The sequence below is a fragment of the Heterocephalus glaber genome, unplaced genomic scaffold, assembly GCF_053883595.1.
Source record: "Heterocephalus glaber isolate CG9 unplaced genomic scaffold, H.glaber_assembly_v1.0 deba00001744, whole genome shotgun sequence".
Lineage (NCBI taxonomy): Eukaryota > Metazoa > Chordata > Mammalia > Rodentia > Bathyergidae > Heterocephalus > Heterocephalus glaber.
Genome location: NW_028258450.1, coordinates 3,488,253 through 3,504,547, shown reverse-complemented (window position 1 = coordinate 3,504,547; position 16,295 = coordinate 3,488,253). Strand labels below are relative to the sequence as shown.

Below are 16,295 nucleotides of genomic sequence, written 5' to 3'. Positions count from 1 at the left end.
AAGTACCCAACTAATACTCTTCCAGAGTGACCTTTATTAAGGGCTGCCCCTGCTACTTTGCCAACTAACATGTCAGAAGGCAGACACATTCCTACCTATCACAGGTTACTCAACTTTAAAAAGTGAAAAGGCCTCTAAGTGACCAAAGCAGTTCAAATTCTTCCAGCAGAAAGTACCAGTACAGACTCTAAAATGGAAAAATCATACTTGAAAAAGCTATTTACTGTGCTAACAAATTAGAAGAATTCTGAGAAAGGTAGTATCATTTTGGTAGTAGAACATCTGGAGAGTAGCCAAGAGGCCTGGACTCTTTCCCTAGCTAGGTCATTAAATTTTGCAGAGGGGAGGGACAGCACCCACAGATAAAAACTTGTTAAATAGCATCTCACAGCCACACTATCTTGACAGCTCTCACCATCAGCAGACAATGATGTTCTTCAAGGAAGCAGGCAGAGTTCTTTGGGCCAAAGATAACCTAAGTGCACCCAATTATAATCACAATGATAACAATCAGTCCCTACCTTTGGAATGCACACTCAAATGCAACATCTGAGACAGATAACACACCTGCTGCCACGGTAGCTACACGGCCTGGATCCCCCCACAGCCTTACATGTTCCTTCCCCCTTCCCAGGTCCATTCCATCTGCTTTTCCTCTCTGTAAGCTCTTCTCCAAGGACCAGTGTCCTTTTTTTTTTTTTAAAGAACAGGTCTGACCTGATCTTGTCAATTCCCTTACAGGTTCTCAGAGGTTCCTTCTGGTCTTACAGTACCACAGAGGTTTTTTTCCCTTTTTTGTACCAGGGTCTAAAGCCAGAGCTTCTGCACTGAGCTACATCCCCAACCCTTTTTAATAACAACAAAAATTGTTTTTAAATTTTGAGACAGGGTCTTACTAAGTCTCTAAGTTGCCCAGGTGGGGCTTAAACTTGCAATCCTCCTGCCTCAGCTTCCCAGAGTCCTTGGATTATAAGAATATGCCACATGTCTGGCTACAAAATTCTTTTTTTTTCTTTTTGGTACCGGGGATCAAACTCGGGTCCTTGTGCTTGCGCGGCAGGCAGCGAAACCACTGAGCTAAATCCCGGCCCTACAAAATTCTTAATATGCCCTTTAAGTCTCTATATAACCTCATCTCCACCATTCTACCTTTTTCCTGGGATGCCTTCATTTATTTATTCACATTCAGTCATTCAACAAAAAATTACTGACCAAGCAGCACTACTGTGCTGGACCAGAATCTGTCACTAGTACCTATACTAGATTTACTGATGGATTGACTGATTGATTTTGGTACCAGGGATCAAACTCAGGACCTTGTGCTTGCAAGGCAGGAGTGGTGCCACTGAGCTAAATCCCTGGCCCTAGTACCTGTACTAGTAATAAACTAGAAAATAGGACATTTGCCCTCATGGAGCTCACATTCTAGTAGAGAAACAGACAATTACAAAACAAACTTAGCGGATAAACAGTACAGGAACAAGGTGAAGCAGCAGAGCTTCAGCATGTGGAGGGGGATATTACCATATTAGCAAGGATGGTCAGAGAGGTCTTGTTGAGGAGGCTGAGAGTAGTCAAGGAGGAGGGAAGAAGCTAATAAGGTGGGACTCCGGGGGGACAGTATTCAGTGTAAATACTAACTCCAAAGGCCTTAAGGGTCAGTAATATTTTTTGGCTTTAACATCTGTTTTTCAATAAATTGCTAATTCCAAGGCAAGGGGCCCTAGTATCTTACCTATTCTGCTCCCCATTTGACCTCAGATTACACAAAGTACGTGACTCAATAAAAGCCTGCTAAAGGCCAGGGATTTAGCTCAGTGGTTTGGCTGACTGCTGCGCAAGCACGTGCGCAAGGACCCAAATTCGCACAAGGACCCAAATTTGATCCCAGTGCCGAAAAACAAAAACAAAAACAAAAAAAACCTGCTAAAGAAGCCAGGAGTGGTGGCACACGCCTGTAATCCCAGCACTCAGGAGGCTGAGGCAGGAGGATCACCGTGAGTTTCAGGCCACCCTGGGCTTCATAGTGAGCTCAAGGCCAGCCTGAACAACATGGCAAGACCTTCTCTCAAAATAAACAAACAAAAAAACAAACAATTTAAAAATGTATATATATAAAGGGAAAAAAACCTATCCCCAAGTAATAAAAGTGCTACCTTGGGCCGAGGATTTAGCTCAGTGGCACCACACCTGCCCAGCAAGCGCAAGGTCCTGAGTTCGATCCCTGGTACCAGGGGGAAAAAAAAAGAACAAGAATATTTCCAACAGCCTATAAGTAATCAACAAATGCAATTTGTATAGAAAAACAGAAAATCAGAATCCATGATTTATTCCAGTTACTTGCGTCAATCCATCAAGAGGTACATCAATTGGATGCACTGCTCCTCTCCAACCCCACTAGCACAGCCCCAGTTCTACCCTGCCATTTCAACTACCATGACAAGTGTTTTCACTGGTCTATCCACATCAAATCACTGTGCATGGTGTTTTTATTACAACATCCCACCCAAACCTCCCTTTCTAGCTTTATTCCCAACTATCATTTAACAAGAACATGCTCCAGCTAAACTGCTCGCTGCATTCCCCTGCCCTGCCCATTCCTGCTTCCACACACACTCTACCCCTTATCTGGAATGCCACTGTACCCCTTTACCACCTATCTGAATGTCTCAGCATAAAAGGATGCCTTCTCTCCTAGGAGAATCACAAGTTCAAGGCCAGCCTGGACAGTCTGGTAAGACCTTGTCTCAAAAATTTTTTCAAGGACTAGGGGTGTGGCTAAGTGGTAGAGCACTTGCCTAGCATGAGCAAGGCACTGGGTTCAACCCCTAATATCACATAAATAAATAAACAAACAATTAGAGCAGGAGTACCATGCCCATGTGAGGTCTCTTCACTGCACAGTAATGAACCAAATGAAGGATTAGCAACATCCCCCAGAACTGGATCTAAACATATCCAACCAATCTATCTCTTCCTCCTTCTCTCTCTAGTTGTTTTCCCATTTAGTCATTTCTCTTTTCTACAGTAAAAGCAAGTGCTTTTTTATAAGCCAGGCGCAGCACCAAATAAACCACATGCATATGTGATTTTTGTGTTATTCTTCCCAATAACCCAACAAGGCAGGTTTCATCACAACCCCATTTTACAGAAAACAGGCTCAGAGAGGGCAAATGGCTCACTGAAGATCACTGGTGCAGTTAGTATGGCCCCAGTTGCAGATCCCTGAAACCCACACATATGGCTTCACCCCAACACTGCACAGCTGCAAAGACAACAGTCAGCAGAGCCCATGTGGCCTGACAGCGCTATTGCTGTAGCCCACCTGGTCTTCCTGCCAAGTTCCACTATCTCTTACCTAACCAGATGCAAAATTTTATAACATACTCCTCAGTACTTTTTTGTTTATGTATCTTATCTTATTCAAAACATTATTACATATCTTGCCCTAATAGTACTTAAACCCACCTAGAAAAGGTTAGATATGTTCTCTTCATTCTGCAGATAAGAACAAGGGGACCTGGAGGTTAAATGATCCGCCTGAAGGATTCAATATGTTCTCCTCAATGGGAACACCAACACACCTGTGTGTCACTGAAGAAATAGAATTTCTGCCATAGTTAACCGAAAAGATCATTCCAAAGTGAGGGCGGATGAAGCCTGGCATGGTGGCACTTAACTAATCCCAGCACTTGGGAGGCTGAGGCAGGAAGATTGCTGCAAGCTGGAGGCCAGTCTGAAACTGAACTACATGAGACGCTGTCTCAAAAAACTAAAGTGAGGATGGATGGGAAATGGCTGTCTTTAAACTTCTGTTTTAAGAATTGTTTTTGTTTTTTTGGTACTGGGGATTGAACTCAGGACCTTGTGCCTGCAAGACAGGCACAGTGCCACTGAGCTAAATCCCCAGCCCAAGAATTAATATCATTTCAATTGTTTGAACATTAAATTTTTTTTGAGACACAGTTTCACTAAGTCACTAAATCGCCCAGGCTAGGCTCAAACTTGTGATCCTCCTGTCTCAGCTTCTTGGGATTACATACATATGACACACATGGTTTGAGCATTAAATTCCGAGAAAGCCCTAATTTGTAACTTTTTTCATTTCCCAAACCATGGAAAGGATAAGATACTGTAATGTTTGCCCTTTAATTTTTTTTTTTTTTGAGACAGGGTCTCACTTTGCATTTCAGGCTGGCCTTGAAGTCATGTTACAGCCCAGGGTGGCCTCAAACCATTTGCCCCTTAAATTTAACCTCATTTTTTTCATCACATTGCAAAAATTAATTTATACACACTTAGAATATATATATATATATATTTAAACCAATTATGTAACTTCACTATTCTAGAAATGCTCTTTCAATGCTCCAGAAAAAGTACCTTTTACCAATTAAGACAACAGTATTCACATGAATCCTGAGCCTGCCCCCCCGCATGAGGACAGTGATAAAATTAAATGCTATGAAAAGAAAGCCAGTCTCAAATTTAAAACATTAAAAACAGTAAAAATTAATGAGAATGTGAAAATCTGCCTCTATTCCCTCAAGTTCAAGAACAGTTACAAAACAGCAGAGTAAAACATGACATAGGGGACAACAGAAAAGGATTCATGTCTCTCCTCTCACTAAAAGTAAAAATAATGGCAGGCCAGAGTATAAACACAGTGGATTTCATTTAATGTTTCAAAGGAAAAAATAAAAATGCTTAGAGGATGAATCTTAGGCAGTATTTCATTCATAAATCAAAGCTACCTTAGAAATTTTAAGTCATCCCTCCACACTCAAGAACTCTGCCCGGGCACGGTGGCACAGGCTTCCCATCCCAGGACTCAAGAGGTTGAAGTAGGAGGATCACCATGAATTCAGGCCCCCTGACCTATACAGTGAGTTCAAGGTCAGCCTGAACTACATAGAGACCAATCTCAAAAAACAGTGAACTCAGACCTTAGCAGGTGTGGAGGTGCACACCTAGTCTCAGCATTCTGGAGTCTGAGGCAGGAGGATCACATGTTCAAGCCCAGTCTGGGCAAACTTACTGCTTTAGTGAGACCTTATCTCTAAAACAAAATATCATCAAATCTAAACAAAGCCTTTTTCCATGGGTATTCAAGTTGTGTAGAAAATAATTTTCCTAGGGCCAGGGATTTAGCTCAGTGGTTCCACTGCCTGCCTCGCAAGCAGAAGGACCTGAGTTCGATCCCAGGTACCAAAAAAAAAAAGAAAAAGAAAATAATTTTCCTTCAAATTCACAGGCAATGGATTGCACCATGATTGCATCATTTGCTCTTTGTTTTCATAGTATTGAAGACAATCCTAAGAGCTGGGTAGTTCTGCTTAAAATTATTCAGCCTTGGCTGGGGGTGTAGCTCAGTAGTAAAGCATTTGCCTGGTATGTGCAAGGTCCTTGGTTCCAGCCCCAGCACCACAAAAGTAAGTACACAAATTACAAATTTAATGAAGGTAAAAATTCAGCCTAATCACAAAACAGAACCATTTAGAGAACAACCAGAATTTATGGCCAAAAAGTCCCAATTAAGTAGATAGCTTTGGAGTTCAGGCATGGTGGAACATGCCTGTTATCCCAGTACTCAGGCTGAAGCAAGATTACCGCTGTGAGTTTGAGGCCAGCCTGGGCTATATAGTGAGTTCACCAGTCCCAACTACGTAGCCAGACCCTGTCTCCAAATTTAAAAAAAAAAAAAAAAAAGGAAATAAAGCAGATGGCTTTGGTTTGGTTTTTCCCTACTATACAGCCTTCACTAACCTGAAATTGTATTTAACAACAATGACGGCCTTGATCTATGAAAAAAATGGGAAGAACTCATGAAAGGGCAAAAACAAAACAAACCCAAACCCTCCCTCAAGAGAGAACCTTATTCACTATATTGATTGTTATGTGAGATCAAAAGATATTGCCAAAGAGTCACACAACCCAATCATCTTCATCTGCTCCTCAAGCAAGTAAACAGTCCAGTCCAAGGGTCTAGTCCAGTGTGACACACCCTCTGGGTGTCCAATGAACATTTGGTGAGTGGCCCAGGGCATAGAGAGCCTTATGCTCTTGTCCGCAAAATAGCTAGCAAATGATGTGAGTAGTCTTTATAAAAGAGGTCTATGTGAATGGGTATTTCACAGCTAGGGCCTCAGTCACCATTGTGTTTCCAAGCAGACCTCTCTAGTTTGGCAATGACCCTAAGCACCTAATCTGTTACACCCTTGCATGCAAAGGTTTTGCAACACATCAATGAGGTAATGAGATAAGTCAACACTGAAATCCCAATAAAACCTAGGAGTAACTGTAGATAACCTTTCCCTGGGTTCCTGTCCTACCCTGTACATCCCCCCCATGACTTTAGCCAGGATACTAACAGCTATCATTTCTGAGCACTTCCACTGCCTATCACTGATGCCTCTGAGGTCCAGCACCCATCACTTCAGCTCTATGACCACTGCTCAACATATAAACACAGCAAATGAATGAATACCTAGATCTGGGAGAGCCATAGTCATTATTTCAAAGAGAAAGATGTGTTTACCAAACATGAGGAAAAAGATGAAGGTTTAAAAGCCAGAACATCAAGCTTCTGAAAAAGACAATTTACATAGTCTTCCCCTTAGATGTTCAACAGCAGAGTTCTTTGCACAAAGGACTCCTCCAAATAAGTATCAGGGAAAAACAAAGCAAAACTTCCAATCTGAAACAGTAAAGTAAAAGGGAAACAAAACTAGTTCATGGGCTGTTATTTTAAACCAGTGGTTCTAATCTTTTGTGGGTCATGAATTCTCTTGAGAATATTATGAACTCTATGGATTCTCTCTCTGCAGATAAACAGCATCACAGACACTTCTTGTCCCAACTTCTAAGACTGCCCTACCCCCTAAATTCAAATCTGCTTAGAACCTTCATTTCCAGCCATGTCCAAGTAAAAGCAACCCAAATTCACCAACCAGTTAATTTTTAAAATGCTACATCAACATTTAGGGAACCTGAAGACACAAGTGAAGTACTTGTACTATCTCACCATCCACCAGAGTAACTCTTCTTCTCTTACTACCTGATTCTGGGTAAGTCACAATAACAAACTAAGGAATGGGGGCTGAGGATGTAGCTCAGTGGCACCACACCTGGCTCACAAATGCAAGATCCTGAGTTTGATCCCCAGTACCAAAAAAAACAAAACAAAATTATGGAATGAAGATGTTCTACCTTCTTCCCCAACTAGGATATAAGAAATACAAACGCAGCCAAGGATTCCCAGGCATGGTGGCACACACCTGTAATCCCAGCACTTGGGAGGCTGAGGCAGGAGAATTGCCCCAAGTTTGAGGCCAGCCTGGGGTATACACTAAGTTCAAGGCCTGCCTGAACTTCACTGCAAGACTATGTCTCAAAAGAAGAAGAAAAAGAAAAAGAAAAATTCAAAAGCAGAAGCCGTATCTGATAGTATGCATTCCATCTAGGGTATAGACATTTCAGATAATTAGCAATTATTGACGAGTTCATTAAATAACAGGTTTAAAATAACCTATACATTATCTTTTGAAATAAAATGAGCTGTAAATTCAAGTAGTAAGGATAAGATTGGTAAGACTGGTAAAAACATTTTCCTAAATTAGATCCCTAGGAGCTTCAAATAGAATAAGCCCATTACAAAACATCGTTCCTCCCCTCTCCTCCTCTCTTCCCTTTCTCTCCCCTCCTCTCTCATTCCTGAGTTTCTCTCCTTTGTAGAGATGTAGCTAGTTGCGGCTACAGTATATGATACAAATCATAGCCACCACTACCAAAGAGCATGAGGGGAACTCCAAAGTGGAGCCTCAGAAGATCTGAGAACAAATTTTGCATGGAGTTGTGGAAGATATTTCTTTCATAAGCATTTCTTGAACATCAACAATACCTAAACTCCTGGGTTATGCGCTTAGAGAGTCAGGGATGAAAGATAAAATATCCTGCCCTCAAGGAATTTAAAATGACTTTGGAGGGCCAGGGATTTAGCTCAGTGGTTCTGCCATTTCCCTGGTAAGGGCAAGGTCCCGAGTTGGATCCCTGATATCAAAAAAATAATAATAATAATAATAAAATGACTTTGGAGAGACAAGAAATAGACCCTTGGAACAGAGTAATAGGTATCACCGCAGAGGCAAACTGAGGCACTGACTACTATAGGCCAGGGAAGGCTTCCTGAAAAAATAATCTCTTAAATCTGATTTGAAGAATTAAAAAGAGGGCTGGGGATTTAGCTCAGTGGTTTCACTGCCTGCTGCGCAAGCACAAGGACCTGAGTTCAATCCTCTGTACCAAAAAAAAAAAAAAAAGAATTAAAAAGAGGCAGGAGATTTAGCTCAGTGGTACTTCCGCCTGCTTCGCAAGAGCAAGGTCAAGTTCAATTCCCGGTACATAAAAAAAAGAATTAAAAAGAAAAAGAAAGAAAGAAAGAAAGAGAGAGAGAGAATTAAAAAGTCAGGCAAGGTGGCACATGGCTGTACTCCCTAGTACTCAGGGAGGTTGAAGCAAGAGGAGTGCAAGTTTGAGGCCAGCCTGGGCAGTTTAGCAAGACATTGTCTCAAAAATGAAAAGGGTATGGTGAGTGTGGTAGTGCATGCCTATACTCCCAGCACTTGGGAGGCTGAGGCAAGAAGATCACTGCAAGTTTGAAACCAGCCTGGGCTGCACAATGAGTTCAAGGGCAGCATGCATACCGAGACCGTCTCAATCAATCAATCAATCAATCAATCCATCAATCCATGAGCTGGGGATGTACTTTAGAGCAAAGACCCTGGGTTCAATCCCTAGTAAGAACAAAAGAAGAATGAGAGGGAAAAGGGGAGAGGTTTTTTCTTTAATTAAAAGGAATTATTCAAGCTATGTTCTTTGTTTCTAGGTAATCTTTTTTTTCTCCTTCCAGTTGGTTGGGAGAGTGGGTGGCAGGCGACTAATCCAGGTAAAAGGCATTTGAAAAGGCCCAGAAGCCACCATTTCTGGGAGGGCTACAGTCACAGCTTGCTGGGGCACTAAGTTTAAGGGAGAAGTGGACAGACAGGCAGAGCTTCTGCAGGATGCTCATACGAGCTCTCTGATGAAGTCATGGTCCTTGGTTGCTCTTGCTAGCCTGGCTTTTAAGTTCTTTTTGTTTTTTGTTTTCTTGGTACCCGGGATTGAACTCAGGACCTTGCACTTGCCAGGCATGCGTGGTGCCACTGAGCTACATCCCCAGCCCCTAAGTTCTTATTTTGCAGTAATTTTACATTTACAGAAAAGCTGCAACTATTACAGAGTTCCCTTATGCCTCTCACCCAGCTTTGTATAACCATAGTATATTTGCCAAAAATTTTTTTAAATTAGTTTTAGGACAGAAAACTAAACTACTTTGAGATTTCACCAAATTCTCTATTAATTCCCTTTTCTATTCCAGGACCCAACCCAAGATCTCACATCCCATTTCACTTAACTCAAAAGACTGAAATTCTTTCCACTGCATCTGAGCACCAATTTTATCATTTATCATCACTCTCCATCCATGCCTGCCTCTCCACTCCCCAACTTTACCAGCCCACATCCTTTTAGTGCAGAATGCAAGTGACAACCATTAGGGATTCAAGCAAATCTAACAAAAAAAGAAAAATCAGTGACATGTTCATATGGAAAGATATGCACATGCACACACACACCCCATCTACAAAATGAATGTGGCCTAAAACACTGCTTCCACTATGGGAGAAAAAAGAAATCCAAGCAGACAGGTTTCTGCCTCTTCAGGTCTGCCAGCAGATAGTAAGTCCTCTTAAAATCTCTCAAACACCCTAAACACCTCAAGGAGTTGAGATCCTCTCGACCTATCCTCAAAAACAAAATGCTTGCAAAACCATCTGGGATTTGGGGAAAGACAGAAGCATGACTCATTTCTTTTCTAGATGTTCGTGATGGACTCTAATAGAGGACAAAATTCCATCATATTGCAATTATCTTTATAAGGGGACTTTACCAGTATTAGTCATACTTCTGTTATGTACACGACCTGCACGCCAAGCCTCCAGCTACTACAACTCCCACATCTACAACCATGAGTAATGTCCATTTTCAAGAAGCAGAATTTCTAGAATCCTGGGCAGAAATCACTACAATGCTGATGCAAGCTGGCAATTTTTTCTACAATTTTTAAACCATAACTGTTAACAAGTTATCCCTGGGAGGTAGAATTTTGGTTGGGTTTTTTTTGTTGTTTTTTTGGTACCGGGGATTTGAACTCTGGTCCTTGCACTTGCAAGGCAGGCGGCGGAACCACTAAGCTAAATCCCTGGCATGGGAGGTAGAATTTTAACTTTCTCTAAGTAATTCAGCTATTAGAAACTACTTATCAAACATTCATCAAATATATAAGAAGCACAGCTCTATGACAGAGTTGGGAGGGTGGGGGAAAATGGAGGGCAGGAAAGAGAGGGAGGGAGGCAAGGAGGGAAGGGAGAAAGGTAGGTCTCTTTTTTTTTTTTTTTTTTTTGGTACTGGGGATTGAACTCGGGTCTTTGCGCTTGTGCAGCAGGTGACAAAACCACTGAGCTAAATCCCTGGCCCAGGTCCTGTCTAATAGAACTTTCTGCACTAGGCACATGTCACCATTGAAATGTAAATAGTGGGACTGAGAAATTAACACTTTAATTTTATTTAATTTTGATTGATTTAACTATAAATGACCAGTATTGGAGATTAGAGTGCAGATCTAGATCATATGCACCACGTTGTGGTGCACATTGTGGTGCACATTGTGGTGCACATTGTGGTGCACGTCGTGGTGCACGTTGTGGTGCATATGATCTAGATCTGCACTCTAATCTCCAATACTGGTCATTTATAGTTAAATCAATCAAAATTAAATAAAATTAAAGTGTTAATTTCTCAGTCCCACTATTTACATTTCAATGGTGACATGTGCCTAGTGCAGAAAGTTCTATTAGACAGGGCAGATGTAAAAGAAGCCCTGAACCTACTTCCGACTTTAGAAATACAGAGGGTACTCAATATAGGCATTAGAGCAAGCATTCCAGGCTGACTGACAACAGCATACATCTCTGGCCTCCTGCATCAACAATACCAAAATTTTCAGAGCTCTTACCAAACCTAAAAGGTGAAACACTTCAAAGAGGCGTTAGATAAATGAATAGGTTGGGCCAGGGATTTAGCAGTGGTGCCGCCCCCTGCCTCGAAAGCGCAGGGTCCCTAGCTAGATCCCCGGTTCCAAAAAAAAAAAAAAACCCATAACAAGCCAGGCACTTCAGTAGGCAAAGCAGAAAACAAAAACAAAGCCCTCCAGCTTCAAGAGGGAGGAGGAAACTATTCTACTCCTGGGAATTCTCCTGAAGGTATTATCATATCCAAAATGATATGTTCAAGTCTTCTCTACAGCACTAATTGAAAACAAATCAAATGTCCACCCACAGGAGACTGGCAAAAAGCAGTAATGCTGCATGTGCCTAATGGAACACCATGAGGCTATAGAAAAGAATGAAGTTTTCTCTGTACTAATATGTAATGATCTCCCAAGACATTTAGCAACAAAAGGAAGATGCAGAACCATAATTACAATCTACTACCACTCATGTAAAAGGAGGGGGGCAGTCATACATACTCATACTTGCTTGTTTGTTTTTGTATTAAAGTATCTCTGGAAGGAAAAAATAGCTTTGGGAAACCACTGACATCTCTGAGGAGGACCATGAGGTGGCTTCAAGACAACAAGGGAATAGTACTGGGTGTTTAGTGACTACTGAGGCAAAACCACATGGACATTATCACTACAAAAAAACAAGTGATCACATCACACCACCAGTGACATGCTAGTGGAACAGTAAGGACAACTACAGTAAGCAAGGTCTCAGAGAATACAGGACCACTGAAATGTCAAGGACAAACAGAGAATTCATCAATCAGGGAAGGTTGGTGAAGATACTCAGGAGAGAGGAGCTGGTTTCATCAAAACCATGTAGAAAAAGAACAGTGTTCAGGGGCCCCGAGCAGCCTGCCATGGCTGGAGGACAGGTATCCCAACAGGGAAATATACTGCCAGCCAGATAGGCCAAATGCACCGAACAAGTCAGGGTTCAACAGCCCACTTAATGAGTTTGGACTTGATTCTGTAGGCAACATAGAGCCCACAAGGTTTTTAAGCAGGGGCGTGCAAGAGTCCAGGTTTTTCCTAATGACCCAGAAGCTTAAAGGGAGAAAGAAAGTAAAGGACAAGAGAACACCCTGGGGGAAAGTTTGGCATGCAAGCCAACCACCTGCACCTTGAGATCCCCAAAAGCAAGCAGCACCATGAATTTCACTTAAGGGCACCAGTGAGTAGTACTTACCATCTGAAAGCAATAATCTCTATTAATTATGTCAGACACTTCACCCACTGTACAACTTAGTTCTCACAACTTCGTGAGGTATTAAAATCTTTATTTTATAAATGAGAAAACTAAGGCTCAGGAAAGTTAAATAGCCTGTTTAAGGTGACAGAACACAGGACATGTATCTGTCCAGCTCTCTAAATACCTGTCTACACATTATTGATGCTGATCATGGAAAAGTTTTCCCTAGTCTACATAAATTGAGAAACCTGCACCATGACCTAGGCATTAAGATTTTGGTTTATTTTGAAACAGGGTCTCACTATGTATCCCAGGCTGGTCTGGAACTTGTGATCCTCCTGCCTCAGCTCTTAAATGCTGGGATTATAGGCCTATGCTACAATACTTGGCTATTTTAAGCTTTTTTTTTTTTGGTACCAAGGATCAAACCCGGGACCTTGCACTTGCGAGGCAGGCGGCAGAACCAGAGCTAAATCTCCAGTCCCAATTTTAAGCTTCTAAATACACTATTTTAACCTGTAGTGACCATATGAGTAGACACTATTATAGTCCCCTTTTACAGAGGCGCCTGAGGCACCAGAATTTTCTCAATTGTCTTGTCTAAGGATGCAGAGCAGATATGAAAAAGAACTGGGACTCTGGCCCAGGCCATGTGTCCTGATGAGAGACAGTAACTGAGTCCTGTCCCAATCCCAAGAATGTCAAACCACCTCAACAACTGCTAGTTGGCCTGTGACCTGGAGTTAACGTTTTAGATGTGTGAGACACTCACTGATAAGACTCAAAACTTGCTGCTACCTGGGGGCAAGTTACAAACTGTACAAAGACCAAGAGATAACAAATCAATAGGATACACTGATCTATTTAGGATCCAAAATTTCATCATGCTGTGTCTCATCTAACATGCTCGCTTACCTAAGCATTTTCATTAAACTGTTCTTTCACTCTCCCAACAAACTCCAAAGGTTTTCCAACTTCATAGAGTTTTTGTGTTCGTGGTATTTAGTTTTCAATGACACAAAGACTCTAGGCTAGCAGAGTAGGGTTGTTTGTTTTGCTATTAGGGATTGAACCCAAGGGCTGTTCACTGAGCTTCACCCTCAGCCCTCTATTATTTAGAGGGTCTGGCTAAATTGCCCAGGTGAGGCTTGAATCTATAAGCCTCATGCCCCAGCCTCCCAGAGTACTGGAATTACAGCCCTGTGCCACCATGACCAGCTAATAAGTAGAGTATCTTTTTTTTTTTTTTTTTTTGGTACCGGGGATCAAACTCGGGTCCTTCTGTTTATGAGTCAGGCAGCGAAACCACTGAGCTAGATCCCCGGCCCAGAAGAGGGGATCTAAGCCCACGTTATAGGTAAAAGAACCCAAAAGTACCTAACCTGTTTTAAGTCGAAAGTTGATAAGCAATATGACAACTAACAGCTGAGGTTCCTTCCTCTCCACCACTTGAAGAATCCTAAGAATCTAAGGACCAACACTCCAGACTTCAAAGGTTTCTGATTGGAAATCTCACACTTAGGCACAGTGATGTACAACTGTAATCTATCTAGAATCCCAACTACTTGAGAGGCTGAGGCAGGAGAATCAAAAGTTCCAGGCCAGCCTGCACAATTTAGTGAGACAGAATTAAAAAAAGGCTGCAGGGCTGGGAATTTAGCTCAGTGGTTCCGGCGCCTACCTCGAAAGCATAAGGTCCCGAGTTCGATCCCCGGTACCAAAAAAAAAAATTCTGCAGAAGTTACTCAGTGGTGGAGGGTTTACCTAGCATGCTCAGGGCCCTACTCAGTACTGGGGGGAAAAGAAACACCTCACACTTTTACTCAACAAATACACTCCAATGCTGGGTATGGTGGCTCATGCCTGAGAACCCAGCACTCAGGAGGCTGAGGCAGGAGGATCTCTGCAAGTTTAAGGCTAGCCTGGGCTACACAGTGAATTCAAGGCCAGCCGGAACTACATAGTGAGGCCTTGTCTCAAAAAAAAAAAAAAAATTATACTCCAATTGACCAGCCAGGCCTTATTGCAGGAATAAAAATAGAGGAAGAGGGCCAGGGATTTAGCTCAGTGGTTCCACAGCCTGCCTCACAAGGACAAGGTCCCAAGTTCGATCCCCTGTACAAAAAAAAAAAAAATAGAGCAAGAGAGCTGGGGTAACTCAGTGATAAAACACCTACCTAGCATAAGTGAGGCCCTCTGTTCTATACTCAACACAAAAAGAAAAAAAATAGAGGAATAGAAAATCTCATACAGCTGCCAAAATTTTTTATTCTGCAATTTCCCCAATGCCTGAATGTAAACCTCTTTACACAGCAACTTACCACTGGCCTTCACACTCTCCTCACAAGTAAGAATAATCAGTAAATACTCAGGTTTGTGTATGTGCAAATGGCTCATTAAATAACAATGGAAACAGAGTAAACTTAAAAATTCTCAATTATTCCTTACTGAAGAGAAAAAATGAACTGATTTCTTTAAAAAGTTCTTTCTCATGAGATTAAATCTGTCTTTCTAGTCAATGCATTCTTGGATTGAAATGTTTAGTCACATTTAATTTTTTAAGATAAGATCCGGAAAGGGCCGGGGATTTAGCTCAGTGGTTCCGCCGCCTGCCTCACAAGTGTAAGGTCCTGAGTTCTATCCCCGGTACCAAAAAAAAAGATAAGATCGGGAAGAAAAAATATCAGGCCATCACCTTCTAAAATTTTTACTTTCTGGTACAGAAACAGGGTGTTCCTTGTGTTACGTGTAAAGGAAGAACTGCTTTTGTTTTAAAAGTGCTGGACAAACTCTGAGGCAAAAGGAGGCAGTTTGTGTAACTGGTGCTCTCAACAGTGTAGATACCTAAGCACTGACTGAATGAGGGGAGAAAAGGAGAAATAAAATGTTTCTGCCTCTGACCCTTGTATCGAAAAAGAACTAGCTTACTCTTTTATTTAGTGGACTTTAGCTACTTAAATTATTTGAAAAAAAAAAAAAAAACTGCGTAAAAATAAACAGATTAGGGCCAGGGGATTTAGCTCAGTGGTTCCACCGCCTGCCTCACAAGCACAAGGACCCAAGTTAGATCTCTGGTACCAAAAAAAATTAAAAATTAAAAAAACAAATAAATAAACAGATTACCCAGGCATGGTGGTGCATGCCTATAATCCCAGCACTCAGAGGAGGCTGAGGCAGGAGGATCACTGTGAGTTCAAGGACAGCCAGAGCTATAGTGAGACCCTGTCTCAAAAAACAAAAGCAGATGGCCAGGGATTTAGCTCAGTGGTTTCGCCACCTGCTGTGCAAGGTCCTGAGTTCAATCCCCGGAACCAAAAAAAAAAACACCAAATACTCCAGGGCTGGAAATTTAGCTCAGTGGCACCATACCTTCCTGGCAAGTGCAAGGTCCTGAGTTTGATTCCTGGTACCGGAAAAAAAAAAAAAATAAAATAATTTAAATCTTAAAGATTTTTAGTCCTTGAAAGAGAAGACATAACTAACTTCATGGTTATCCCTGATTCTGATCAATGGCTTCTTCCCCTTGCACACTTTGGGGAGAAAGAGAGCCTTACTAAATAGAAAACTGAGCTCCAATTGCCAGGCACACAGCAGACTTTGGAGTAGATCACCTTGTGTGGAACCATTCTGGAGAAGGCCCCAGAGTAGAGCTTCTGGGCAGACTGCCTCTGGGACCTGCTAGCTCTGTGGCCTCAAGCAAGTCCCCACCAGGTGCCTCAGCTCCCCATATGGAAGCTGAGAATGCCACCTACCTTCAAATGTGACTGTACAGAGAGGGAGGTAGTACTTCTCTGTCTTCCAGCACAAAATAAGCAGCTGGTTGTTACTGTTAATATTGTTAATAATTAATTTGATTACTCACTGAGAGACTAGAGGGACTGCGGTCCAAAAGACCTCATCACCATTTGATTTCTTGCTTTTCGGCTCAGTTTTTCCTTTGTACGT

At 41.9% G+C, this 16,295-nt stretch overlaps 1 protein-coding gene across 2 annotated transcripts in view; it reads right to left on the bottom strand.

Moving 5' to 3' along the window:
* Positions 1 to 16,295, bottom strand: part of Arhgap35 (Rho GTPase activating protein 35) — a 115,869-nt gene that overhangs the window by 87,180 nt on the left and 12,394 nt on the right. Inside the window, exon 1 of one of the 2 annotated variants that reach the window (XM_087200541.1) lies at positions 16,103 to 16,159. The exons of the other annotated variant lie outside the window; for it this stretch is intronic. The gene's annotated coding sequence lies outside the window, so the exon portion shown is untranslated. Of the gene's footprint in view, positions 1 to 16,102; positions 16,160 to 16,295 lie in introns of those variants that run through there. 2 annotated transcript variants of the gene reach the window in all.